The 27,125-nt window shown below is 42.9% G+C and overlaps 1 protein-coding gene across 7 annotated transcripts in view; it reads right to left on the bottom strand.

Moving 5' to 3' along the window:
* S1PR1 (sphingosine-1-phosphate receptor 1) overlaps positions 1 to 27,125 on the bottom strand; it is a 128,812-nt gene that overhangs the window by 96,544 nt on the left and 5,143 nt on the right. Inside the window, exons 3-4 of one of the 7 annotated variants that reach the window (XR_013997737.1) lie at positions 23,812 to 24,184; positions 22,064 to 22,519 (exon numbers count right to left, since the gene is read on the bottom strand). The gene's annotated coding sequence lies outside the window, so the exon portion shown is untranslated. Of the gene's footprint in view, positions 1 to 8,252; positions 8,342 to 22,063; positions 24,185 to 27,125 lie in introns of those variants that run through there. The other 6 variants (XR_013997738.1, XR_013997739.1, XR_013997740.1 and 3 more) reach the window with 6 other exon arrangements.

Genomic DNA, 27,125 nt, shown 5'->3' with positions numbered 1-27,125 from the left:
CTTTGTGCATATGAATTGTTATTTAAAATATATATGAACAAAATTATACACATATACATATATACACACACACACACAAAATAACATGACCTATAGAACCAGTATAAGTATCAGGGAAGTTTCTAATATTTACCTCCATCAAGGCTTCCAGTAATATTGCCTGTCCTTGTTTCTGTACACTATACTTTTCTTTACATCACATAGTCATTGAAAAATTAACTACATTAATAGTATTGCCGGGAAGGTGAGAATCACTCATATATAACTTCTTTAAAACCTTCTAATTTTATAGAACCAGAGGCATGGATACAGGGCACAGTCTGACAGAGGTCAAAGGGGATGGGAATGGGGGGGGTATGGATAAAAGAACGTGAAGAGAGTAGCCAAAGAACCTACATACAGCCCATCAGCAGAGACAACAGAGTGGTGAAGGCCAGGGGAGGGGTGCTGCGGGCTGGGTTGAGAGGGGCTAAGGGAGGTGAGATGGGGGACATCTAAAATAGTATCAACAATAAAAAAACCCTTCTGATTTTAAATAATAATTAATAGTCTCCAGAGCATACTGGTACATGCCCTATCCATAGAGACCAAACCCATGGCAGGAAAGTAGGTCACAGAACACAATCCAATTCAGACTGGGCACCAGACGATGCCATGTGGTTTTTCCTTCAGATAATCGTGATGCTATAATCATTCCATGATTCTGACCTTGCGGTCAGTGGGTAGTCTATTATTACTTGGTAGCTGCTGAATCCAGAGTCAACATTTTGGAAGCTAAAGAATGCCCATCTTTTCTTTCAAACTCTTTTGGCTTACAGAAAGCTGAGCCCAGTAAAAACTCTTGCCAATGTTTAGTTATTTCATGCATATGAACTAAACAACAAACAGAAACAATGAACAGAGGAAGGAAAACCAGAGAGAACATTTCTTTTCTAGCATATTGAACATATTAAAGACACATGAAATATGTTAGAACATTTAAAAAGAAGTTACCATGAAGCACAGATAGTTTTAAAAAAATTATAGATGAGATTTTCCTGTTTCTCAAAGTATGTTAGTCTTTCTTTTCTATAGATAAAATTTTACTTTATTTTATTGAATTTGTTGGGGTGACATTGGTTAATAAAATTATGTAGGTTTCAGGTGTGCAATTCTATAATACATCACCCATATATTGTATTGCGTGTTTACCACCCCAAATCAAGTTACAGATAAAAAAAATTTTAATCAAATTAGAAAATTTTAAATTTAAAAATTCAAATGAACCTGGCCAGTATTGGCTCAGTGGTTGAGCCTCAACCTATGAACCAGGAGATCATAGCTGATTCCTAGTCAGGGCACATGCCCAGGTTTCAGGCTCGATCCCCAGTAAGGATCATGCAGGAGGCAGCCGATCAATGACTCTCATCGTTGATGTTTCTATCTCTCTCTCTCTCCCCCTTCCTCTCTCTGAAATCAATAAAAACATATAAAAAAAATTCAAATGACAGAATGTCTGTTCTAACTACAGGCTACCAATAAGATAACATTCCCTGCCTCTATACATAACCCAAAAATTTAAAAGGAAAAGAAATTGTCCATGGTTGTAATTCAATACTTTTTGCAAACATCTATATGTGCCCTTTTCTGGTTTTTGTTTTTTTTTGAAGGGGAAGCTAAGAATACAGTCAAGCATAGTTTCCTCTCTAAGAGAAACAATTATTCATTTATATTAGCAATATATAGAGCGTTCAAGTTATTTTTTAATAAATTGTCAGTTTTTCTAAGGTCTTTATCAACTTTCTATCACATCCAAAGGTTCTTTCTTAACAAAAAAATTCTAGAAACTTAAAATACCAAGAGATTTGTTAGAGGGGTATATATGAGAACCTTTAAGAATGATAATTTGAAGTCTTGACCCTTAACTCTAAACTAATATAACTGCCTCTTTACTGAGGCATATGTAGCTTCTATATAGTGACTTATTTGACAGAGTAATAAGTTGCCTCTTTAGAAACCTAGACACACAGCTCTACAATGGTCTCCAAGGACCACAGGGTTCGTAGCATTTAACACCCTGCCTGTGAGAATGAAAAGAAAGGCAAATGACCTCAAGTGCAGGTGCATATCGAGGAATGGGAACCAAAATGAAAAATTCAATTTCAGGTTCATTAATCCTAGTTCTTTAAATAATCTTTGTTGTGAGGGGTTAAAATACTGTGAGAAAGTGGAAGTGTGAAAAATGGTTTATTACATATTTATTCTTGAGCCTCAAAGCATCCATGTCTTCATGCATTTCATAATGCATAAAAAACTTTCAAGTCACAACCAAAAGAAAATCCTTGTGATTCACAGAACAGACAAAGGATTTATATGTCTTTCTTGTAAAGAATTACTAAAAATTAGTAAGGAAACATGAACTAATCAGTATGGTATGAGTTTGTGGTATAAACGGGTAATTCACCAAAGAAGTGCAAATACATAACAAACATATGAAAGAATTCTAAACTCCACCAACTAAAACACCTAAGTTAGAAAAATTGAAAAGGTTGATAGCAACAACTGTTGGATAGATGTGGGGTGTGGAGAAATGAGCTCTCTGTTAAATTGTCAGTGGAAGTATAAATCTGAACAAACTTTTGGAGAGTGGTGTAGTTTTCCTTATTAAAATGAGAAAAGTACATATCTTATTACCTAGTAATCCCCCTTCTAGTGATCCATCCTATAGACACAGTTACATGAGAATATAAAAATAAAATAGAGGATGGGCATTACAGTATTGTCAGTAACAGCAAAAATTTAGGAACAATTTAAACATCTATTGATAAGCAAATGGCTAAATGAGTGAAGGTGTAGCTGTAAAACCATGTGGCCACTCAGAAAGGAGTGCTAATTGTCAGGGTCTCTGATGCACAGCAGTGTCCTTTGTCCTGACCTGAGTAGTGGACATATGGACGTTCCCTATGCACATACTTATTTACATATATAATTGGACATGTTTTTACATGCTTCTGAATTTTCAAAAAAAATGGAAAGGAAAGTGAGGATAAATCTATATGAATTAATCTAGTACAATGTACATAATATACTAAGAAAAACCATAATCGGCTCTAAAGCACTATTATGAGAAGGTAGAAACTGTTGGGATGTGAAATAATTGCCAGGATTTTTATGCCTAACGTGGAACCAAAACTGGGCCTGCAAGAGAGTAAATGAATCGAGGAGTCATAAAAGAGGGTGCTTTACATTTGTTTTTAACAAAGGCAATAAATATATCATTTAACTTACTTCCTTAGGAGTTCTGAAAAGATCACTATAATCATGGAAGAAGATTTTGAAAGGATATCTTACATTATTCAGCAGGAAGGGTGCTAGTCTTCTTAAGCTACTCATGTGGTAATGGTTGAAGAAACTGTTCTTTCTTTCCCTCAGTCCAAGCCAAATGAATGATGAGAATTCCGTTCTTTGCGATTCTTGTAGGCATTAATTACTAGTAATTTATTACTGCTTCTCTGACTCCAGTTAGACAAGCCCAAGCAAATGTACAGATCAGCTGATTGCTGGCTATCACTTATAACTTTACTGATAAGATGGTCATTGATGGGTCAAAGGTTCTGTAGTAACATCCAGGACTTCTGACTCTCATTTCAAAGCTTCACCACACTGGGCTGCCATGGCATGGGACCGTGAAAGCCAGACACCAAAAATGTGGACCCTCAAGTGAACAGTGGGATGTAGAAAAAGAGGAGGGACCACAATTCCTTAAAACCAAATGTTTATACCAGGGAAAGCCATTTACATAAAATACTTCACGCTGTAGAAGGGGAAAAGGAAGCTGCGTGAGAATCGACTGTTAAGGAAAGTTCAAGTTAGAAACTTTAATGGAACTGCAAGGAAGTGGTTTAAAACTATTTCCTCTAAAAAACAGTAGAACAGCTAATTTTATGATCCTTAAGAAGCTCCCTGGGCTATGTGCTTACCCAAAAACCCTCTATAAATACTTAAATTTACAGAGATTCTTAAGAGAACTCCCACCCTTCCCACTGCATTGGGGGCTGGGGTCGGGAGAGTGGGTGTACGTCATATTGTGGGAAGGAGAGGGTACGACAGGGTGGTCGGTGGATATTAGTGCCAACACACTGAGAACTTACCCAAAATAAATGGCCTGGAAGAAATTCAAACTTTCAGTTATCAACATTCGGCCTCTATTCTGCACAAGCAGAAACAAAATACCCAATAAGCAGGCAAATTAAAAACAGACACACACCTCCCTCCATCCCCCAATGGCTTCTTTTTAAAGTGAGTTAGAGAAAAGGTCAAGGTCAGTACATCCTTACACATAAATTATCCTTCTAACAGCTAAGGCACTGTGGAGGAGTAGCCTAAACAAGCAGATAGGAAGTGGAAGAAAACTGTCTATTGAGGTTGTCCGCATTTGGGTCCCTGGGAAACTCAGTAAGAATGAAATTTGGGTGCACTGGGCCATGAACCCAAATGCAAAGTGCACACTAAAAATTTCAACGTGAACTAGCTGGGACTCAAATCAGCAACTGAGTGTTTTTCTACATGTGGAGTTTTCAGTCAGATTCATGTGTTCCAGCAATGAATGGACTGCTTGACGTTTGAGGACTGGAAAGGATACCTCACTAACTTCTAGCTAGATCAAGAGTGTAGGCAACAACTAATAGCACTGCTCCCTTGAACCCAGGAATGTTTCCAGTCAGGCATTCTCTGTCTGCTCTTTCCTCCAGTGTCTCCCTGCCTGAGGGAGACAGGAGCATCACTTGTTTAATAAACAGCCAAGTCTGATGCTCATGCTCATCTCTCAATTGCACAAATGTGGATGTGAAAGAACATCCTGTGGTCTACAATGGAGATGGAAAAATTACTTATCAAACCTGGTTAATAAGACGTAAAATAATATGCTTTATGATGAGATTTTAAAAGACTGGTGAGCAACATGATACAAGGCATAGAGAACGAACGCAGGAAACTGGTCCACTGTCTGGTTTTGATACCTGTGCAGATGACACCGTCAGGGCCTCGTTTATGAACCTACAAGAAGAGTGGTTGTGAGGAACTAGAGAGGACTAATTACAAAAGCAGGCGATGGTTGACTCTATTGTATTGTCAGCATGTAAATGCAGTCTCATGATGGGCATTGGACTCAGAATCTGAATGGAAACTTCTCTGGCCCTTATTTCCTTCATCTATTAATACGAAGTAATATGCTGTTGGTAGTGGCTAGTTATTTGTGATGAGTAATAAGCTTAGAGTGACTTTCTTAGAAACTTCAGATTCTATATCTGTATTAGCAGCAAATGACAGGTGGAGGGTTATTCTTGTTTCATAGAAATGTATGGGGAGTGGTTCGTGGCTGGCACAGTGACCAGGCTGCCAGGAACCCAGGATCATTGATCTTGATGTCAGTCCTGCCACGCTTCACCCCCACAGATCAAGATGGCAGCATCCCATGCCAGGGGAGCAGACTGGGGAAAGCCAGAGGCCAAGGGTGAGGAATGTTCATGACAACCACCACAAGACACTCCCACTTGCATGCTGTTGGCCATGCCTGGCTGCAGGCTGGGAAGAAAGTGCACCGAGCATGGTTGTCAATCTAGACCCTGCCACCGTGGGAGCAACTGCTGGGGGGTAAGGAGCAGTCTCTGCCAGTCATTTAACTCACATAATTATTTTAGTTTAGAAACTGTCCTTGAATGGGGAGAAAGAGAAAGGGCTAAGAAATATGTCTTGTTTGTTTGTTTTCAGATTCCACATATAAGCAAAACCATATGGTATCTGTCTGTCTTTCTCTGTCTGACTTATTTCACTTAGCACCATACCCTCCAGGTCTATCCATGTTGAACAAATGGGGATAAGCTGCTAAAAGACAGTCTGAAATCAGATTGTGGAGAACTTTCTACACTTTGCTTTTGAGGTTTGGAACAGTGAGATGATGTCACTGGGTTTTAAAAGTGTGAAGGATGGACTGAGTCTTAAAAGAATGTTTAACACACCCATCTAGTTAATGGTCAGTGGAACAGGAATCACCACACCTCCCTTCCGTGGTCCCATCTTCACACTTTCCCCAGTGCGATGAAAAACCATGTGCCCAGATTGCATTCTGGGAGACCCTGCTAACGTATTACTGAAAAATACCACTTGCCAGTATTTGGCTTTATGTTATCATGTATTTGGTGAGTGATGCTAACTGCAATATTAACTCAAACTCAGAGACCATTAAGTTATTAAATGATTAGTTAATTAGTCAGTTAATACAACTAAAATCTTCCTGAAAAAGTAACCTTAAGGTTAAGACTTCAAGAGTAAGAAAGGGTTGGTCAGATTAAAGAGGGAAACAGGGTGGGAAGGGAGAGACTTCCAGGCAGGAACAACATTATGTGGGATGAAAGAGCCAAGCCAACTGAAGAAAGTTCAGGCAGTGAAGGATGCTAGGAGATGAGACTGAAAAGACAGGTAGGCAGCTACCAGACGCCAGAAGAGGACTTTGTAAGTCACATGGGCCATGGGCCTTTCCTGGAAGAGCAATGGGAAGTCAATGAAGGGTTTTGAGCAAGGAGTGACATGCTTGGATCAGATCTACAATTAAGAAAGTTCATTCTAGATACCACTTGGAAATGGCATTAATACGCACCACACCCCACCACTACAATCTCCAGAGGTACACACACCCTACAGTGACTCCTACAGGTAGAAATGGAAACTGAGGAAAGGTTCTACCTACCAAAATTGTAATTTTGAATTCTCATCAGATTTTAAATTACAGTAATTAAACACACAAAGGCTTTCTTCTTAAACCCTCAGGGCGCATGTTAGTGTGTTTTTATAAACTTTGGTAGCCGTAATAAACAAATTACTTAGGAGTGCTCCATTTTAAAAATGTTGTGCAATGCATGAAATGTGATATTACTGCATTGCCAAACCACTTTATATTCGTTTCAAAAAGTGGTTATTTAGATACACAAATATGATCAATGAATACAGAGTTATATAATCACTGAGAAGTTACCAGTTTTCATAATGGCCCCTTGGCTTCTGCTCTGCTGATATTGGCACCAAAGAAACTAGGTTATAAGCATTGTTTCTCCCTGTGGCTGGAAAGACAGTTCCAAGTCCAGAATGAATGGAGTTCATTCAGAGGCCTCACAAACGGGCGGCGGCTCCTCTGTGCACAATGGGCTCCAGCAAGGACATTTAGAGCAGAACCGCTTTTACTTTTTTAACCCGTCAACAAGGTCCTCACATTTTCAAGGAGCTCCACACACTGGAGTTACTTGGGTTTATCTCGTCTTTCAACACAGTTTCTACAGAAGAATGTTAAGGATGCCAGTCTCCCATTTAAGGAAGCTGGCTGCATTTTTTTTTAATAACAGGGTAATTCATATGTTGTTTAAAACCTAAATTACAGAGGACACATAAATTTCCAATAGACTCAGCTTGACCCAGTGACATGAAATCAGAGCATCTGAGAAAAAAATAAAAGACAGAGTATGGTGGGGAGAGCAGTCCCTGGGAAAGAAAGGTGAGGACGTCACTCATCTCCCAAGAAGCCGAAGTGTTGTCGTCGCTATTGACCCTGAACACATCAGTGCTCCATGTACTTTTGTAATTGCTTTTTAAAGCAAGACAAGGCACCACCACAGTGGGAGGGAGGAGGCTGTCTCCCACTTCCTGCGCACCCTCTTGACACCACCCAGCGCCCCTCTGTATCCTGTCTCATGATACCTGGACCACAAAGAGTCAAAAACCGTCAGCAACAACACAGGATCAAATTGAAGGTCCCTTTTGTTAAATGTACCTATTTTGTCCACTTACTCTCCCCTGCCCTTCTCCCATGTTTAAACCCAGAACCACCTCCCGAAGGTGCCAAGTTCATGGCTGGCACAGTAACAGAAGTCGGCTGTAATCTAACGCCGGCTTCAGAACGGCACAGGCAGAAGATTCTGATGGAACAGGAAAGGAATTTCAAATCGTTAGACCCACTGTTCAATGCTTAAAAGTTCACTGGGGGTTTTCCCGCCACAGCCAGGGAACTAACTGATTCCTAGGGTGGCCAGGGCCACTGTCCTCCTCAAAGTCACCTGCAAGTTGGACCACAAAGGACACTCAGAACCCAGTGAACTGGGAGGAACAAGGTGAGAAGGAGCTGGTTCCTGGCTCCTGCGCGCCCTTCATCCTGCTTTTGTGCCGACGCCCCAACGAGAGCAGCGCCCAGGGTCTGCCGGGACCTGCGACCTCCACACCTCACTCACCTGCAGGGGATCAGGAACGCTCCTCCTGGACAGAAACTCCTCTGAATGGAGAGATGGAGATTACAGCGCCATTCCGAGACTGGGCCAGTCTGGGGGGAAAGAAAAGAAAGGAAACAAAGTCGAGAGAATCCACCGCTGACAGGAGATCCACTAACGAGAGGAAGAGTCCTCTTTCCCCACCTGGTCTGCAGGGGCTAAAGGCGGCAGAGAGAACACTGCTAATCAATCCCTCCACGTCTTCATCAGTGAATATTTACGAACTGTACCATGTACTGGAGCTGTGTTTTCCTCATAAAAATACTGTGTGATGGCTGTGCATGTACTCTAAGCATTTTATTCGATAAAATGTTGGTTCAGGTTCTGGAACTCACTGGATGAGGTTCTTAGATTAAATGCATCTGGTAAGCACTCAGTAGATGTATATATGTACATAGGACAACACTAGATCTGCAAAATAAAAATCTTCATAAAAAAGCATCACAGAATGATGCCGGTGATAAAAGAAATATTTAAAGTAGAAACAACTATGTATCCTTGAAGTTTCTTTACTAGTAACACATATAAAAAACCCATAAAACTCAGATTCTGAATTGAGCTTCATGAATTAAGAGTTGGATTACTGTGGTATATACAAAGGACTAGATAAAGCCAGGGAGATGCTACACCAGCAGGGAGTAATTATTTCATTACTGTTTAACTATTTTAACTGTATTTAACTACATTGTCCCAATATCTTATCAGATCAAATGTAATATTAAGTGCTATGTTGTATGTTGCTCTATCCTTATTTTAAGTGAATAATAATACTTAGTTCTAGGATTTGAGATTACTTGTTATTTGTTAAGGTTTTTACATACTTGGTAGTGAGCAGAACACTCAGTTTAGCTTCATGACACAGTTATCAGGTCTTTTTCATCACACAATTATTCTTTTAAAATTGAGTGTGAATGTACCAGTGTCCAGAATGTAGACAGCTGTCCAAACAATGAGAACTCTATGTATTAGGACAGGTGCTGTTATTACCCCCAAATCCACAACACAAGTGTTAGTTTATAAAACATTTGGAGAAAAAAATAAGTATATTCCAGTAATAAAACAAAGCAAGACATTTCAATTTATTCTATGCACAAAGATCAAAGGATATTAAATGAAAAATTTACAAAAAATTAGAGGGGGGACCCACTGCTCTGAAGGTGTTTGGTACCACAGAATGATGCCAGATTTGGGGTATTTATTACAGGTAGCTAAAGAGCTCAAGGCACTGCTTCTAAACGTTACTAAGAATCACGTGACACATTTACAAACCTGAAAAATCTACTTAATTTACTCCTTGTTAGACTATGAGTTACTTCAGGGCAAGGGCCAAGTTACTCATCATGGCTCTGCCAGTCCCTTGGACAAATGTGGCAATGCCTACACAAAGAAGCATGGCTGCCTGAAGACCTGCACCTGCTGGAAGGAGGAGCCACACCCTGGTCAGTGTGCACTGTCCCACAGGCACAAAAACAATGACCAAATGACCAAGGGCACTTGTTCTCAACTAGGGCTGGTATGGTTCCCTAGCGGACATCTGGCAACGGTTAGTCAGTTTGGCTATTACAGCTTGAAGGTGCTGTTATCAAGGGCAGAAACCAGGGATGCCACCAAATATCCTACAATGTGCAGGAAAACGCCCACAACAAGGAATTATCTGGCCAAGATGTCAATATTGTTAAGGTTAAGAAACCCTGACCTAAAAAGTTAACCGACTATTCACGATAGCATCAGTCATCCAGAGTGGAACCCACAAAATCCTACCTTGCTTAAATAAAAAAGTTTTATTATACAATTCAGTACTCATTTTCAAAAAAACCCCCCAGAAAACCTGCTGAACTGGGAATGTGGAAGTAGAATACAAAGCCTTCCACTTCCTCTCGGCTGAGAGACGATTTTTAACACATTTGTGTGTTTATCGCCACACGATGAGGCCTTCAGGAACCGTGCAAGGACATAAGTGACCAAGGTAGGCCAGCACACAGGAATTTCACCTCCCCCAGAAAACACACTGACTTCTGTTAGTCAGACGTGGACAGAGGTCAAATACAGGGGGGCAAGACCTGTGCTCAATACTGAGCTGAGACACCAAAACGAAAGGTAAAGGCGATGATGATGGCGATGGGTGACATTTTTTGAGGGCTTTAATCTCCCAGGTTCTACCAATCTCAGGAACTGTTCCAGAAGGAATATAATTTGCTCGTTTATATAGAACTTGCACTGTAATTCCTCTTCTGTGTCTCTCTCCTCTAGACTGGGACCCTCTGGAGGACAGTCTCTTGTCTTCCTCACCACTGTGTCCGAGGGCCTGGCCTCTGCCACAAAACAGGGCATCCATAGCAGTCTGCTGAGCAAAAGAAGGCATCACTGTTCAATAAAATGTAAATCTGGGGAAACTACCTAAAACCCTGCAAATTCTGGGGAGAAGAAGGGTTGCTGCAAGTCCAGCCAGTGGCTTCCCCGCGAGCGGGTATCTTATCTCCTCAGTACCCACAGCTACCAGCAGAGTCTGGCATACCGCAGGCACTCAGAGTATTTTGAATTGGATCTACATTGAGACTGTCACTGTTTTCAAGGTTTTCCAAGAGAGGGAGATGGGACCCTCTCCTTCACACAGATCTTGACTCAGCAAATACAGTTACTCCCTTTTCTCATGGGCACCTGTTTATATAGCCCTTGTACAGTTCCTGCCCTTTACAGGGTAGGTTCTGATAATAACAACAAGTGGCTCTCAAATACGGTCAAACGCAGGAAATATTTCAGCTGGGCGATTTCTTCACTCGGCTACATGTCGGTCAGTGTGAGCGGCACAGTGGTTACATAAGTAGAGACAAGTGTTCCTTTCGGAGTCTAAGGGAGACCTGCAGCCGCCCGGTTATGTTGCTGCCTTATCTGGGGAGCCATCCTGCGGTGTTGTGGGGGGTGCTGTGGGGAAAGGAGCAGAAACAAGTGAAATATGCTGAGGCAGCACCTACATTTCTCTTCTGGGCACCGCATTCAGAGACCACCGTCAATCAGCCTTCCCAGTACCTTATCAACAGAGACAGGAATGGCTTCTCTTTTGTTTCTCAGCCACTCAAGCAAGTTCTCCCTAAACATCAGAACTCAAGCACGTGGGCCCTGCAGCAGCAGCGACAAAGAACTTGCCGGCTACACAGCTGACTTAGAGAAGATGCTCTCCACTCTCCCCATGAACTAGTAATACCCATGCGATAGTCTTGGACACATGCTCACCCATCACACCACTCAGAGAGTTAAACAGAGAGGTCCCGCCCTGTGAGTTTCCGTGTGTTGTAAAGAATTAGGGAGAGGAGAGAAGGTCGTATCCCCTGCATCCGAATGTCAGAACCAAATAGCACACAGATTTTTATTGCAACCAGGCAATGCGCACAATAGCATAGATCTGACCAAACCGAATGCAGAGCAGAGGCCCCAGAGGGCGGAGTGGGTGAGTAAACATCGAATATAACACCGTCCGTCTGCTTTCAACACAGCTGCTGCACTTGTTGATTCTGAGATGAGGAAAAAGGCCTCCTGATCATCTCTGATCACTCGGCACCAGTCTCCAGCGGCAGATCCCTTCTCAGCCCCCCAGCCAGTGGGTGGAAAGACCCGAAGGGAGCTGCGACACATGGGAGCACTCGCAACCCTTCTTGCCTTCTTAGTTTTCTGTTTTCACTGGCAGGATTTTTCCCCTGTCCAAAGCAGAGCTGCAAATGAAAGCAGCTGTCCACAGTGCAGGAATTTCAAAGACCAAAGGAAAAAGAGAAAGGAGTGGGGGTCAAATGAGGAGAGAGAGAGAGGGGACAACAAGAGGACTCTTGGCAACTCTGACTTGTGCAGAAGCTGGAGGCAGAAACAGACTGGAGGACAGATGGCCTGGAGGCAGCCAGGCAAAGCAATGCCCCCAGGCTCTCCAGTGACTATTACATTTCTGCACAGACGCACAAATTTTAACTGCTCCCAGGTGAGAAATATCTCTACATAGTTACCTCTGGACTTCTGGCAATCACTTTTTTGGTTCTTGTCTTATATTCATGCATATTTCTGAATCATGCCAGAGGTGAAAATCGATTTGAAATTAATGCATGAATTTCTTATTTTGGTCTCATTACTTAAAGGTTATTAAGAAAATAGAGGTCTGATTATTTTGGAACCTGGTTTCAAATTATTATAAAAGTATTATGGTTACAATACTGCAATTAATTACTTTCTTTTGAGGGAGAACTTAAAAGGAGTAAAATATATTAAATATGACTTATGGGCCATTTCAGAATACATTTTAAAAACATTAAAAGAACATATAAATACACTACTGTATTTTAGGATTTAAATATCTTTTATGCAAATTAATTTAATATACCTATAATTCAATGATAACAATATATGAATTCCAGGGTGTTAGAATTCCAAAACAGATCGAAGATTTAGAGGAATGCAGAGAGAGATTCGGGGAGGCAACTTGTTTGGATATACTTGCAAGATTGGGTATCTACATTTTCAGCACAAAAACTTTTCTCTTGCCCTAACTTCTTTAAAAAATATATTTACAAGCAAGAATGGCTGTGAAATAGGACCCACAAATGTCTGATCTATGTAGAAATTTCAAGAACGTAGCTGTAGACGGTAAACACTCTCTACAGACCAGCTGCCAAATCTGGAAGCCTTTTCTTCCAGCAACACTTTCCCACCATCCTGGGAACCACTTCTCATTAACCACGGAATTGTTTTCAGGAGCAGTGCTCTAAGGGGTTTCCTTAGAAACCAGTCAGTGAAAGGCTGTGGCTTTCTTCCACAGAATCTCAAGCAGTGAAAAGGCAGATTTTCTGGCATAGATCAAAACCCATTTCCAGGGTTCACTAAGCCCTTTCTCCTCAATGTAGTGTTTTGTGACGTGATCTTAGCAGTTAACGGTACAGGCAGGGGAGCTGGTGTGAACCGGTTTTCAATGAATTTCTTTCCATTTCTTTTATTACTCAATTGAAACCACTTCCAGGGCTTGTTATACCTTGATGAAGGTTTAACTGCACAACTAGTAGACAAAACAGTACATTTTACTGTGTAGTGAAATCTGTAATTTCCTCCCCCCACCATAAGTTTACTCAGGTGAATTAATCTTTGTATTGTCATGATAATAATGCCTGTTCTAATTTCAGAGTTGTTCTTGTTTATGAATATACTTTTTAAAAGAAGTTGGGCAACAAAGAAGTTTTTTGTATTAAAAATGTACATATTTCAACTGGCTAATATATATAAACATATACCAACACTGTTTTAGGAATTTGCTAGATGCACACAAATTCATAAGAAATATACCGGAAAGCAGCATATGTATCAATAATTATGTCTCCGGCGTGGACTTGGAAGACTGCTTCAAATGGAAATCTAAAATTACTACTTAGAATCTCACTTTTCCTAACCCCCTAACTTTTGCACACACTGTTCTCTTTCCCAGCAAAGTGCACCTGTCTTCAAAACAAATCTATTCTTCCTTCAGACTCCGCTGGACCATTTCCTCAACCATTCATTCATTCGTTCGTTCACTCATTCACTCAGTAAATGTTTACCAAGCACCTACTACTTGCTAGATTCTGTGTGACATGCCACATGAACAAGACAGAGTCCTTCCCCCTGGAGCTGATGGTTGAATCGGAACCATTCATCCCCCTGACTCCCTTGAAGATAACTCCTTCCTTGGTGCTACCATCTGTGGGGAAAGAGCCTTTATATGACTTCCTATTCCCAGTACCTAGCGCAATTTCTAGAATACAGCAGACACAAAGGAAAAGACTGCTCAATAACTGGTTGAATAAAATCTCCCAGCGAAGAGAACAGGCTTTCTGCTATTTGTAATCAATAATATGCCACAGGTTTACAGGAGTATTGCCCTGCTTTGCTCCAAACTTCAGCGAACGTTTTAGAGATGGGAAAGATGGAAATCTGAGAAATGGTCAAGCTGTTTAAGAAGTGTAGCAACTAGAGTTCCTGCTACATTACTAGGCAAGTCTTTCCCAAGACTGAACTAATTTTACAAGATGATCCATCTAAGTTCAAAAAATAATCCAAAATAAAAATTGGCCTCCTTAATTAGTTACCACGAGTCTTGTGGCAATTTGATTTGAGGGTATTTGAATTAAAAAAATGCAAACCTTTGCTTCTAAAGGTGCTTCACGGGGAGTAAATGCCCAGGTCCCTACTTTTACCTCCAAGGCCCTACGAGTTCTGCCATCATGTCCCCACCCCTCTGACCTTGGCTTCTGCCTCCTCCTACTTGTCCACCTGCTCCTACCAGGCTGACCTCCTTGCTATTCCTGGAATATCCAAGCAATTCTGCCTCAGGACCTTGGTACCTGCTGCTCCCTCTGCCTTGGCAACTCTTCCCCAGACACCTTTCAGGCTCACTCTCCTTGAGCAAAGTCTCTGCTCAAATGTCACCAGAGTATGTCCTTCACATCCCAGCTCAAGTTCTAGAATCTTCACTTGAGGTCACAGAGATCTCTGCCCTTTTTGAACTTCACCTCAACACTTTATCTCTTCATGTACTTAAGTCTTAATCTTATGATTCTCAGAGGCATCACTAGCTCCTTTGTACCCTTCTGTATTATGCTTATAGCAGTCAGCCAACACCAGTTACTTGAAATCCAAAAACAAAAGTCTACCAATAAATCTGTTCTCTTAACCGACCATTCAAAACAGGAATGAACATTCAAAACAGGAAAAGAACCCTAAACTTCCTAACGGCGGCCGGACGGCGCTGGGCATTGCTTTTAGTTTACAAGAGTCCCCTTTGTCCTGAATGAAGAACTTACCCCACCACACGTGAAACATGGGGGACTGTGAGCCAATTGCTGAGGATTTTTTTTTTAAAAAGAAGAAAGGATTTCCTTATGAAAAGACATCCTCAGCATTTTCTACAAGAGAAAAATATTAATATACAGTTGCTATCAATGTCATTAAAAATAGAACACATGCAATAAAAACTAATAGGGGCCCAGTTACTTTTGGGGAACTACACTTGAAGAAAGAGATCAGAGAAGCCCCCCCCCCAAAAAAAAAAGCCCATAAAAAAGATGGTCAACAGTGTCCAGCACTATGCAGGGATCCCATGAGAGAAAAGCTGGCATCTGGTCAGGAAAGTCGACACGTGGTAGTTAACTGCGAGCCCAGTGAAACCCGTATGGCAGAGTTTAGGGCCGGGACAGGATTACAGAGTTGAGAGTGGAAGGAAGTTGCAGAAGTGAAGACCTCATTGCAATATATTAGTAGGAACAATAATTGAAATGTTCCAAAAAACATTTTCTTTCTTGAGCTTGGGCCTCCCCACCACCAAGTTGCTTGGGTCTTCCCCAAGGTGAGATCCACTCCCCAAGGGGCCCCAGCAACAGGTGTAGCCATGGCTGTTCAAAATCCAAGTATCACAGACATTAGCTTCCTGTCAGAATGACAGAGTACACATTACAGTGGAAATTCTGGCAGTGCTTTTAAGAGATATAAGAGAATCCCTAGAAACGTTCTTAATTTTTTGGTGTGGCTCGGTGGTTGAGCATTGAGCTATGATCCAGGAGATTGGGTATGATTTCTGGTTAGGGCATATGCCTGGGTTGTGGGCTCAATCCCCAGTGGAAAGCATGCAGGGGGCAGCAGATCCATGACTATTTCTCGTCATTGATGTTTCTGTCTCTCTCTCCCTCTCCTTCCTCTCTCTGAAATCAATAAAATATATACATATATTTTTAAAACTGAGTTTTCTTATTTTTTAGTACTGTAAATAATTAAAAATGTATATATTGGCTCCTGCCCCCAATACCGAACACAGAGCTTTAAAAACCCTTGTAAAGGGGGATGCTAGGAGACTCTTTTGTTCTGATCTTTAGTCTTTGGCCTGGGTTCCTGACACAGAGCTCCTAAGACTTTTGTAATTTCCTGGGTGATGGGAACATCTGACACTGAGCTCCTAAACCCCTTGGAATTTCCTGGGTGACAGGAACACCTTTTGATCTGAGGTGACTCTGGGTGAGCTCCTGAATGGGGACTGGTTAGCAGAAAGACCATGATTAGGGATTCTTGAACAAGATGGCGGCGTAGGTAACCGCTGCACCCTTCCGCCTCCCACAACCGCATCAAAATCACAACTAAAACACAGAACCACCATACTCAGAACCTCCTGAAATCTGGCTGAACAGAAGCCCTACAACGCGGGAACTGAGGAAGCAACGAGACCCATAGGAGGGGCAGAGACACAGGCGGATAGGGACTGAATCGCGGAGACCCAGCCGCGGGCCCACACCCAATGTCCCAGTTTAAACCCAGGAGGGACATCTCCGCAGCGGAGGTTTCCCGGAGGAGGGAGGGGTCCTGGCCCCACAGCAGGCACCCAGCCCAGGCTCCAGAGCTGGGAAGAGGCGTCCCCACAATTCCAGCTGTGAACCCAGCGGGGACTGTCTCTAAGGGTCCCGGAGGCTGCGGGAGCCCCAGCAGCTCCTCTAAAGGGCCCGGCACGGACTCACTCAGACGCTCCCTCTGAGCCCAGCGCCGGGAGCAGCCTGAAAGGACCCGGGACACTCGGGGAGGAACTAACCTGCCTGGAATCCAGGTGAGAGCTGGAGGGGCGGCTTCCTCCCAGGCAGAGGGGCTGGCGGAGGCCATGGCTCCTGTGGCGAGTCCTCCCCGCACACAGCCGGCAGGCAGGCGCCATGTTTGAATCGCCAGCATCTAACTCACACCTTTGGCCCCGCCCCGTGATTCCCGGAGGCCCCGCCCTCCCCACCTGCAGCTCATCCAGGCTATTTCCAGGGGCTTTTCTGTGCAAGTGGCCTCTGGAGCCTCATGCTTAGGACTTTCCTAAAATATCTCAAACAAGCAGCAGCGGGCCCCATACGGCTTGGTAAGTGGTTCCAGGCCTGCATTGGCTCCTAGCTTGGCCTCTCCTGGACACCTCCAAGCCCAGCACAAGGAGCAGCCAACTACGGTTTGCTGTGTAGCTCATGCTGGGGGGCCCTGGGCAAGGCACTGGCAAAGGCTGACTTTGCACCTCCTGGGAGGCCTCAGAGACAGTGGACCTGGTGGTCAGACTCAACTGCGCTGGATTACAGCCCTACCTCATCCATGAGTGACACTCAAGGGGCGCACTTGGTGAACACCAAAGTTCCACTGAAGTAAATCCTGCTCCATAGGGGTGTCTCCAATACAGCAGCTCTTTGGCTGTAGTTGCAACTGGTCCTCACAGCCAGTTGGCCTGGGTGTCAATTCCTCCCAATGGCGCCAACAGCAACCAAGGCTCAACTACAACAGGACAGTGCACAGAGCCCACACAGGGAAGCACCTAGAAGGCCCAGCTCAGGGGACTGGGGAGGCTGAGCCACTGGACCCTACAGGATACGTACTACACAAAGCCACCCTGCCAATTCCAGGAGACTTAGCAGCTCTACCTAATACATCGAAACAAACACCTGGAAGCAGCAAAAATGTGGAGGTAAAGAAACACGTCACAAAGGAACGAATAGAAGAAATCTCCAGAAAAAGAACTAAATGAAATAAAGCCAAGCAAACTACTAGGTACAGAGTTCAGAATCATGATTATAAGGATGCTCAAGGATGTTAGTAAGACTATTAAGGAAACTAGTGAGATCAATGACATAATAAAGTACCAATTTGAAATGAAGGCTACACGAACTGAAATGAAGAATAATTTACAGGGAATCAACAGTAGAGTAGAGAATGCTGAGAATCAAATCAGCAATTTGGAACATGAGGAAGCAAAAAACACCCAACCAGACGAGCAAAAAGAAAAAAGAATCCAGGAACATGAAGATAGTATAAGGAGTCTCTGGGACAACTTCAAGCAGGCCAACATTCACATTTGGGGGTACCAGAAGGAGAAGAAATAAAGCAAGAAATTGAAAATCTATTTTAAAAAATAATTACAGAAAACTTCCCCAACCTGGTGAAAGAAATAGACTTACAAGTCCAGGAAGCACAGAGGGTCCCAAACAAGAGGAACCCAAAGAGGCCCACAGCAAAACACATCAAAATTAAAATGCCAAAGGTTAAAGACAAAGAGAGAATCTTAAAAGCAGCAAGAGAAAAGCAGTTAGTTACCTACAAGGGAGAACCCATACGACTGTCAGCTGATTTCTCAACAGAAACCTTTCAGGCCAGAAGGGAGTGGCAAGAAATATACACAGTGATGAAAAACATGGAACTACAACCAAGACTGCTCTACCCAGCAAAGCTATCATTTAGAATTGAAGGTCAAATAAAGAGCTTCTCAGACAAGGAAAAGCTAAAGGGGTTCATCACCACCAGACCAGTACTACATGAAATGTTGAAGGGTCTTCTTTAAGAAGAAGCTAATGAACAGAAGAATCTGACAAACTAAATAAATCCAGAAACACTGACGCATGCAACAGATGATCATATTTCAGAGGGAAGAGGGAAGGGGGGTGGAGGGTGGGAAGAGATTAAACAAAGAAGTTATATGCATATATACATAACCCATGGACACAGACAATAACAGGGTGAAGGCCTGGGGAGGGGGTGGGAGCAAGGTGGAGGGGGTCAACTGAGGGGGGGAAATGGGACACCTGTAATGCTTTCAACAATAAAGATAAATAAATTAAAAAACAAAAAATAAAAAGACTATGATTAGCAGCTTGGAAATTTCAGTCCCGCCTCTCAGTCTCTGGAGAAGGGAGGGGTGAAAATGGAGTCACTAAGCAGTGGTACCTACATGGTGAAGCCTGCACAGAAACCCCAACAGTTCAGGGTTCAGGGAGCTTCTGGGTTGGTGAACACATTGTATACGTGCCAGGAGGGTGGTGCACCCCACTCCAAAGGGACAGCTCTTGTGCTGAGGACCCTTCTAGACTTCACCTTATTTATCTCCTCATCTAGCTATTCATGTGTGTCCTTCATTATGTCCTTTACTGCACAATAAACCAGTGAACATAAACGTTCCTCCAGGTTGGTGTGAGCTGTTTTAGCAAGCAATATAATCCAAGGAGGAAGTCATGGAAAACTTAAATTTGTAGCTAAACTGGATAGGTTGTGGGTACAAGGTGTGATACTGTGATTTATAATAAGAAATATATATTTGGTCTTCATTGTTCCTGGCACATGGCTGCCAAAACCTTGGGATTCTCTATAAAACCCACAGGGGCATCTTTTGTTACACTGTGGCCTTGCATCACCAGTTCCTGAAAGCTCCAGAGCCATAAAGAAAACAGGAGTGTCCTGCTATTCACAAGCACCTTCCACCCATGCCTGAGCATACTACAATGAGGTAACTTTCAGAAATCCCTGGGGATGGGGGCTTGTCAAGGGAATTGGCCATGATTAGAGGATTAGAACTTTCAATCCCACCCCCTCACTCTGACCTCCAGAGCCAGGAGAGAGGCTGGAGGTTGAATCAATCATAATGGCCATTGATTTCATCATCCTAAGTAATGGAGCCTCCATAAAAACCCCACAGGAGAGGTTCGAAGCTTTCAGGTTGGTGGTGAACCCCTGGAGATGGTGGGAGAGTAGCAAGCCCAGGAGCATGAAAGCTCTGAGCCCCTTCCCGCATACCTTGCACTAAGCATGTCTTCCATATGGCTGCTCCTGAGTTATGTCCCATTATAATAAACCAGTGATTTAGTAAGTAAAATGTTTCGCTGAGTTGTATGAGCTGCCCTAGTAGATTAATCAAACCCTAATAGGGGGTGTTAGGAACCTCTGATCTAGTCAGTCAAAAGCACAGGTGACAACCTGGACCTTTGATGGACACCTGAAGCGGAGCAGTCTCTCGGGACTGGGTCCCTCCCCTATGGGATCTGACACTGTTTACAGGAAGATGGTGTCAGAATTGAGTTCAATTGTAGGACACCCGATCAGTCTCTACTGAGAACTGAAGAATTGATTGGTGTTGGAAAAAACAAACATCATACCCTGGGACCTACTACCTGTGATTGGTGTCTGAAGTGGGGGTGGTCTTGTGGGACTGAGCCTTAACCTGTGGAGTTGAATTGTAGGACACAGCTGGTGGGAAAACCCCCACATATCTGGTGTCAGAATGTGGAAGTAATGAGAGTGAAAGAGGGAGCTTTCCCTAGAAGTGGGATTTAATTCCTCAGATACAAACCCTTTGTCAGATATGCGTCTTTTGAATGTTTTCCCAGAAGTATTTCCTAGTTCTGATACATTTTTCTTGTACAGTCAGCCTCTAACAGTCTTTGCCAAATGGAAATTCATGCTGTCAGTTCAGCATCTGAGTGCCACTTGGACTTAGTGTGTGAACTCCAAATTCCTCCTTCTTTTGGTGAGAACATTTTAACTTACACCCTTAGCAAATTTCAATTATACAACAGTGTTATTAACTAGTGACATTACCCATCAGATCCTCAGGCCTTACTCATAACTAAAATTTTGTACCCTTTTACCTACCTTTCCATGTTTCCCCCACCCCCTAGCTCCTGGCAATCACTTTTCTACTGTTTCTATGCACCTAACTCTTCTTTTATGGTACCACGTGTAAGTGACACCACTTAGTATTTGTCTGTCTCTGACTTATCTCAGCATAATGCCTTCAAGATCTACCAATGCTATTGCCAATGCAGGATTTCCTTCTCTCATAGCTGCATATATACACCACTTCTTCATCCATTCATCTGTTGATGGACACAGGGTGTTTCCATGTCTTGGCTATCGTGAATGATGCCCCAGTGAACATAGGAGTGGGGGTATCTCGATATCCTGTTTTCATTTCATTCGAATCACAGTCCTTTCTTGATCTGAATAAAGCAGGACAAATGAACACGAATTCTGGGTTATCAGCATGATTTACATTTCACAAATGCTTCCGTTCTGGTGGCCAGGCTTGTTTTGAGATGGTCTATAACTTGGATAAAGAATGTGGGGGCTTTTCCAGGTTCCTGTAGCCTTAAATCTTGGAATTTCCCCAGTGATCAGTCTGTTATTCATGGTGGGCTCCTAGAGTTTCCATCTGATGACTCAGAATGATGGCTGGACATGCCAGGAAGACCAATCATGTAATGAGAAGGTTGGGACTCTCAGCACAATCTCTGGAGAGCGGAGGGGAGATGGAGATTGAGCTCAAGTCATGGCCAATGATTCAGTCAATCACACCTATGTATGAAAAACCCCAATAAACACTGGACACTGGAGCTCAGATGAGCTCCCCATTAGTGATGCTTTATGTCCTATCATACATTAGTGTGTGGGTGGGGAACATATGCTGACTCTGGTGAGAGCACTCAGAAACTTCACATCTGGGACCAGCCCAGACATCACTCTACATGCTTCTTCTTTTAGCTGGTTCTGATGTGTATCTTTTTTGCTATAATAAAACTATCAGCTGTGCATAGTGCTCCTGAATTCCATGAGTTGTCCTAGTAAATACTCAGACCTGAAGGGGTCATGGGAACCTCCTAAATTTGCAACCAGCTGGTCAGAACTGAGGGTAGGCCTGGAGATTCCCCAGCTTACAGCTGGTGTGTGAAATGAGGGCAGGTTTGTGGAGGGTGGTGCCCTTACCTTTGAAGTTGGGCGTAACTTTAGGTAGGTAGTGTCAGATTGCTGTGAAAAGGCTTTCCTGTATTCACTGCCGCTTGTTTCCCTGACCTACTCCCTCTTATCTCTGAGCTCTTTGATTCAATAGGAGTTGTGACTATTTTTAGAGCAAACCTATTTTGAATTATAAAATTTTTGTAAAAAGCACTGCAATTGTGGATAATAGTAATTATTTGTGAAGTAAATCAGATTATCAGACATATTTTTTTATCCAACAAATTTTTATTAAGTATGTTCCAGAGGTGCATTTGTCTACAGGACACAAAGATAAAAGACACAGTTCCTGCTGTTAGGAGCTGACGGTCCAGCAGAGCCTCAGCCAGTGCATACAGTAGAGCTGCTCGGTGCTGTGAGAGGAACACGAAATGGGGAGGACATGGATGCCAGAGGAGCGGGTGAGCAGGAGAGGCAGTGGCGTGGAAGAAGTGACATCAACTGAAGTGTGTGAGCTGAGCAGGGAGCACCTGGGAGGAAGGGAGGGGCACAGTGGGGACAGAGGGTGGTGTGGAGGGTAGAGAGGAGTGCACCCTGGTCCTGACATGAAGCTGAATGGCACACAGCAGAGGTAAGAGCTGCAGTTAGAGAAATATGGGGCCAGAACATAAAATGCCTTCTATACACGATGCCAAGAAGTTTGGATTCCATCTTCAATGTGGTGGGAAACACTGGAGGATTTCAAGAAGGGGCATAAAATAATAAAGAGATGTGTTTCAGAAAAACATATTTGGAGCAGTGTTAATAGATTATATGTCAGAGGAGCCTGGGATGAGTTTTAGGAAGTGGTGAGGTAATTCTGGAGGAAAACAGCAAGGCCTTAGAATAAGGATGCACCAGGGAGGCTGAGGGTTTGGTGTGGATGTGTGCTGCTCGCTGCAGGGGACAGGGGGAAAAAAGCATCTCTGGTGGGAGGACAGTTCAGTTTTGTAGATTCAGAAGCTGTGGAACCACAAAGTGCAGCAGGCGTGTGATTGAACAGTTGGGTTGGCAGCTTAGGAAAGAAATTGCAAGTGAAAATGCAGATAGGAAAGCCATAACTTTAAAACTGACTTTGGAGCCACGGGAGGGAACCAGATCAAGTAGTTGTATTGGAAAATAGATAATGGGGGCAAGACTCCAAAGAAAGTTGTGCTGATTATTTTTAAGTCAGGTACATTCTACATGCTGAGGAAAAAAAGCCAGCGGGAGGGGTAGGTGAGATTATGGAAAGGATATGATGAAGCAAGGTCTCTATGAAAGCGGGGAAGAGATTCAGAGCGATCCAGAGAAAGGGTGAGGGATACATGTTCATCACACAAGATGAGGAATACTGCATTTTGAGTGAAAAAACCCACAATGGTAGGGGGAGTACTACAGAGACAACACTGAAGTTCAACTCAAAGGTAAACTCCTCTCAGGGACAAAAACAAACCAAAAAAAAAAATCAAGTAACAGGAGATTCAGGTCTATTCAAGCAGGAGCACAGCAGGTGAACAACGGTCACTGGGCCACCACATCCAGTCAAGCAGGTGGTATGGAATCCCTATGAATAGCACTTCCTGGGGTTGTGCACAAGCTGTTCAACTGTACTTAGTGAGCCTGACAGTTCCCACAGGGGGTACCTAGCTTTTTGGGGGTCTTGCTTGGCAAAAGAGATGAGACCTTAGGTATAAATATCAAACCTGAAAATATAGACTGTAATAAAGGGATGAGCCTAGGAGGACTGAGAGCAGGTCAAATGTATCCACACCTAACACGGGACTTTTCCAGGCAGTAAGGAATGGCAGCCAGACTACAGTTTAACCAGTGCCTTTAACGCATAGAGAGAACATGTCACTATGGAAATGCCAGCCTAGAAAGCAGGGTTCAGAAAGGGAACTTATGTCTATGGGGCTCAGAGAATTCCATTAGCTAGCATGCTGTGTGGCAGATCAATATGTCCTTATGTCTTCCCAGAATCTCAGTAATTATACCCACTTACCTATTTGGATGTTATGCTTATCAAGTATCTTCAAATTGGCATCTGAAAGAAGGGATGTCCTAGTTAGAATGCACATTCTTCCCTCTCCCCAAACACCAGTAAAGCTGACAAAATGGCAGCCAGATTTGTGTCTCAGAAACAGGTAAATGTGGTTAGGATCAGTCCATTGCTAAGAAACTGGTGTTCTAGGCAACCTGAAAGATCCAGTTAACAAGTCTGTAAGGCTGATGTCCATCTGCGAGGTCATCCCATCTGCACCAAGTCAGGATCCCTGGACAACACCCGACCAACAGTACCCCCAAAATCATGACATAAGTCAACTGTGGTTATCTGGTGGCCAGTCAGGCATCCAGAAAGAGGGTCCATGTGTCACCTAGGTATTACAAAAAGAAGAGAATTAGACTGAGCTATTAGAGCAGTGTTGAGTATAATCAGTCTCATTCCTGTTTCCCGTTGTGCTGCTTGTACCCGTGTACAGTGGGCATCACTGTGTATCATCAGGTTATCCCAATGGAGCACAGCCTTGAATGCTGCTTTCCCCACCTGTGTCCTCTCTAGAGGGGCGCAGACAGTTAAGTTATGCTTCCTCTGGCCCTGAAAGTACAGAACACGCAGCCCTGTGCAGGACACTCAAATATGTTTCTTGTATTGAACCAGGCACGGTTAGGGGCCAGTTAGGTATCACAGGGCTTCAAATTAGCTGTGGAAGGAATTAGGCTAAATCTGCATGGGGCGAACACTCACGAATGTGCGAGAATCTGTCAAAAATGTGATCCTCAAGAAAAAAAGGAAGCCTAGCTCTCAGGAGGCTTGGGGAGAGGGGAGTGAAAGTACTGCCAATGACTCGCAGAAATGAGTAATAATCTCAACCCGCTCTATACCTAGCTATTCCTGTGTCCAGCTGGCTACAAGAGGGAAGAAAAATCCCACAGCTCCTTCCACTTCTGTTGGAATTTCACCATGAAATGGAGTTTACGTTTACAATAATTAAATGTTATGACATCCCTGGAAAGACTAAATGAGAAATTTCCTAGGATCCATTTCTTTGTGGTTTTAAATGTGATTATATTGAATGTAAAGTACTGTTAACTTAGATCTGAATTTATTTCCATTTTCCCACCATCGACATAAACTTCTAAGAGTAAGAAACATCAGGTTTTAATTCATCACTGCCCTCCCCTCCAAGTTACTTGTGTTCATGGTCATCTACATTGTTTATATCGTCGACACATCTCAACTCAATTTTGCCACTGAGAACATTCTAGATTGAGTGTCACCTCACGCACAATCACAACCATTGTGTACCCAATCACCCTCATGCACAATCACAACCATTGTGTACCCAATCACCCCCCGAGTCTCGCCTCTCCACTTGGTTCCACTAAGTGTGTCCTGGCTGGACTGCTCTTGTTAGGTGGTATGTTCGCCAAGACATTCTACAAACATTCATGTAGCACCTGTTATGAGCAAAGCGCTGACACAGGTGTACAGAGAACATGCAGACACATAAAACACAGCCCTTTGCCTTGAAATCTACAGTCTGCTAAAGAAATAACATGCAAAAGGAGTAAACTATTAAAAGGAATCAAAAGAGCAAGGAAAGAAGTTGCTGCTTAGGTGAGGTAGGAGGGCACCACAGACCAGGGGCTTCTCAAAGGGAATTTAAAGGGTTCCTGCTGGATGAAGTTGGGAGGGAGCACTGCAGGAAGAGACAACACATAGCAATGTGTGGGCATGAATGTTGAGACAAATTAACCAGAAGCAAGATGCAAAGAAGATGACAGCAAATAATTAAAGACAATAAACACCAGGTGAGAATCTCAGCACATGCTGCCCAGTGAAGACCACTTTTTAAAAATGCCATTTCAGCATGTAATTGTATGGCACAAATCATTAGTTTAAAACAAAACAAGCAAAACAAAATCAAGTAACACGAGATTCAGGGTCTTTTCAAGCAGGAACACAGCAGGTAAATAACAGTCACTGGGCCACCACATCCAGTCCAGCAGGTCGTATGGAGTCCCTGTTAGTGGCACTTTCCTGAGGTTGTGCACAACCTGTTCAACTGTACTCATTGAGCCTGACAGTTCCCGGGGGGGGGGGGGGGGGGGGGGGGGGGGGGGGGAGGGTATCTGGCTTTGGGGGGGTCTTGCTTTGTGAAAGGGAACACATTCATGGTGAGATGGGGCCAAGAGCAAAAAATCAAGTCTCTCAGCAGATAGAAATCAGGTGTATAGTTCAATCTCTTGAAATAACACAGGAGAGACACATGTAGGTACGAGGCAAGGCATTCTACTACTGAGAAACACAGGGAGGCCATACAGGAGCCCAGATAACAGGTAAGTGACTGTGTGGCAGGATTAGTATGGTTCTGAACGTAATTTCTAAGTAAGAACTGTCACAGCTTCTTTAAGAACTGAATTAGTTCTAGAGACTCACACCACCATGCCCCAAACAACCCCAACTACTGATGGAGTTTAACTAGCTGAAGGACATAATTATTAGGAACCAAAACATGTAATCACATCATTATTCAAGAAAAAAAAATGTTTTGTTTTTTATTATAAAAATTTTATTTATTAAAAAAAAAACTTATTATAAATACCAGTTACTGTTTCCTTTCATTACAAATAACATTTCAGCTTGATTATACATTTTAAAAGCTTTGCGCTTTAAGCCTGGAAATCCATGTCTTCTGAGTACCAAATATTCTACTTGCTAATTCACTTTTTTTTTTGGGGGGGGGGGCGCGTTGGTCCTAAAGTACAATTTCACTTAACATATAAAAATTGTGTAAAACCAACTGGCCAGAGATAATCTTTGTTTGGTAGTAATATCAGCTGCACCACACTGCAAGCCTTTTGACATTCATGTTACTTATATCACCACATTTAATCCTCACAAAAACCCTAGACACTGGTAATATTTATAACGGAAACTAACATTTAATGAATGATTACTGAGTACAAGACACTGTTCAAATACCTAGTATTACCTCATTTAGTCCGCATGACAGTCCTATGTGGGAAGTAACTTTATTATCTGAATTTCACACATAATGTGACTGAGAATTCAGGGACCTCCCTAAGGTTGCAGTGCTAATAAGAGGAATCCAAGTTCAAGGACTCACACCTCTTGACTCCAAAGCCCAGGCTCCAGACCACAAGTTTTACAGGTCCTGCCATTGGTATACAGGGAGTAAACAACATTGTCGATATTACTGTTAGAATTTCACAAGAGTTATTCAGTGAATGCCCAAAGATGAGCAATAGCCAGGAGCAATGTGAGTCTGGATCCAAAGAAGCCATTATTTT

The sequence above is a fragment of the Miniopterus schreibersii genome (assembly GCF_964146895.1).
Source record: "Miniopterus schreibersii genome assembly, chromosome: 19".
Taxonomy (NCBI): domain Eukaryota; kingdom Metazoa; phylum Chordata; class Mammalia; order Chiroptera; family Miniopteridae; genus Miniopterus; species Miniopterus schreibersii.
Note: the sequence above shows the minus strand (reverse complement) of the source record. Positions and strands in the feature narration are given on the sequence as shown.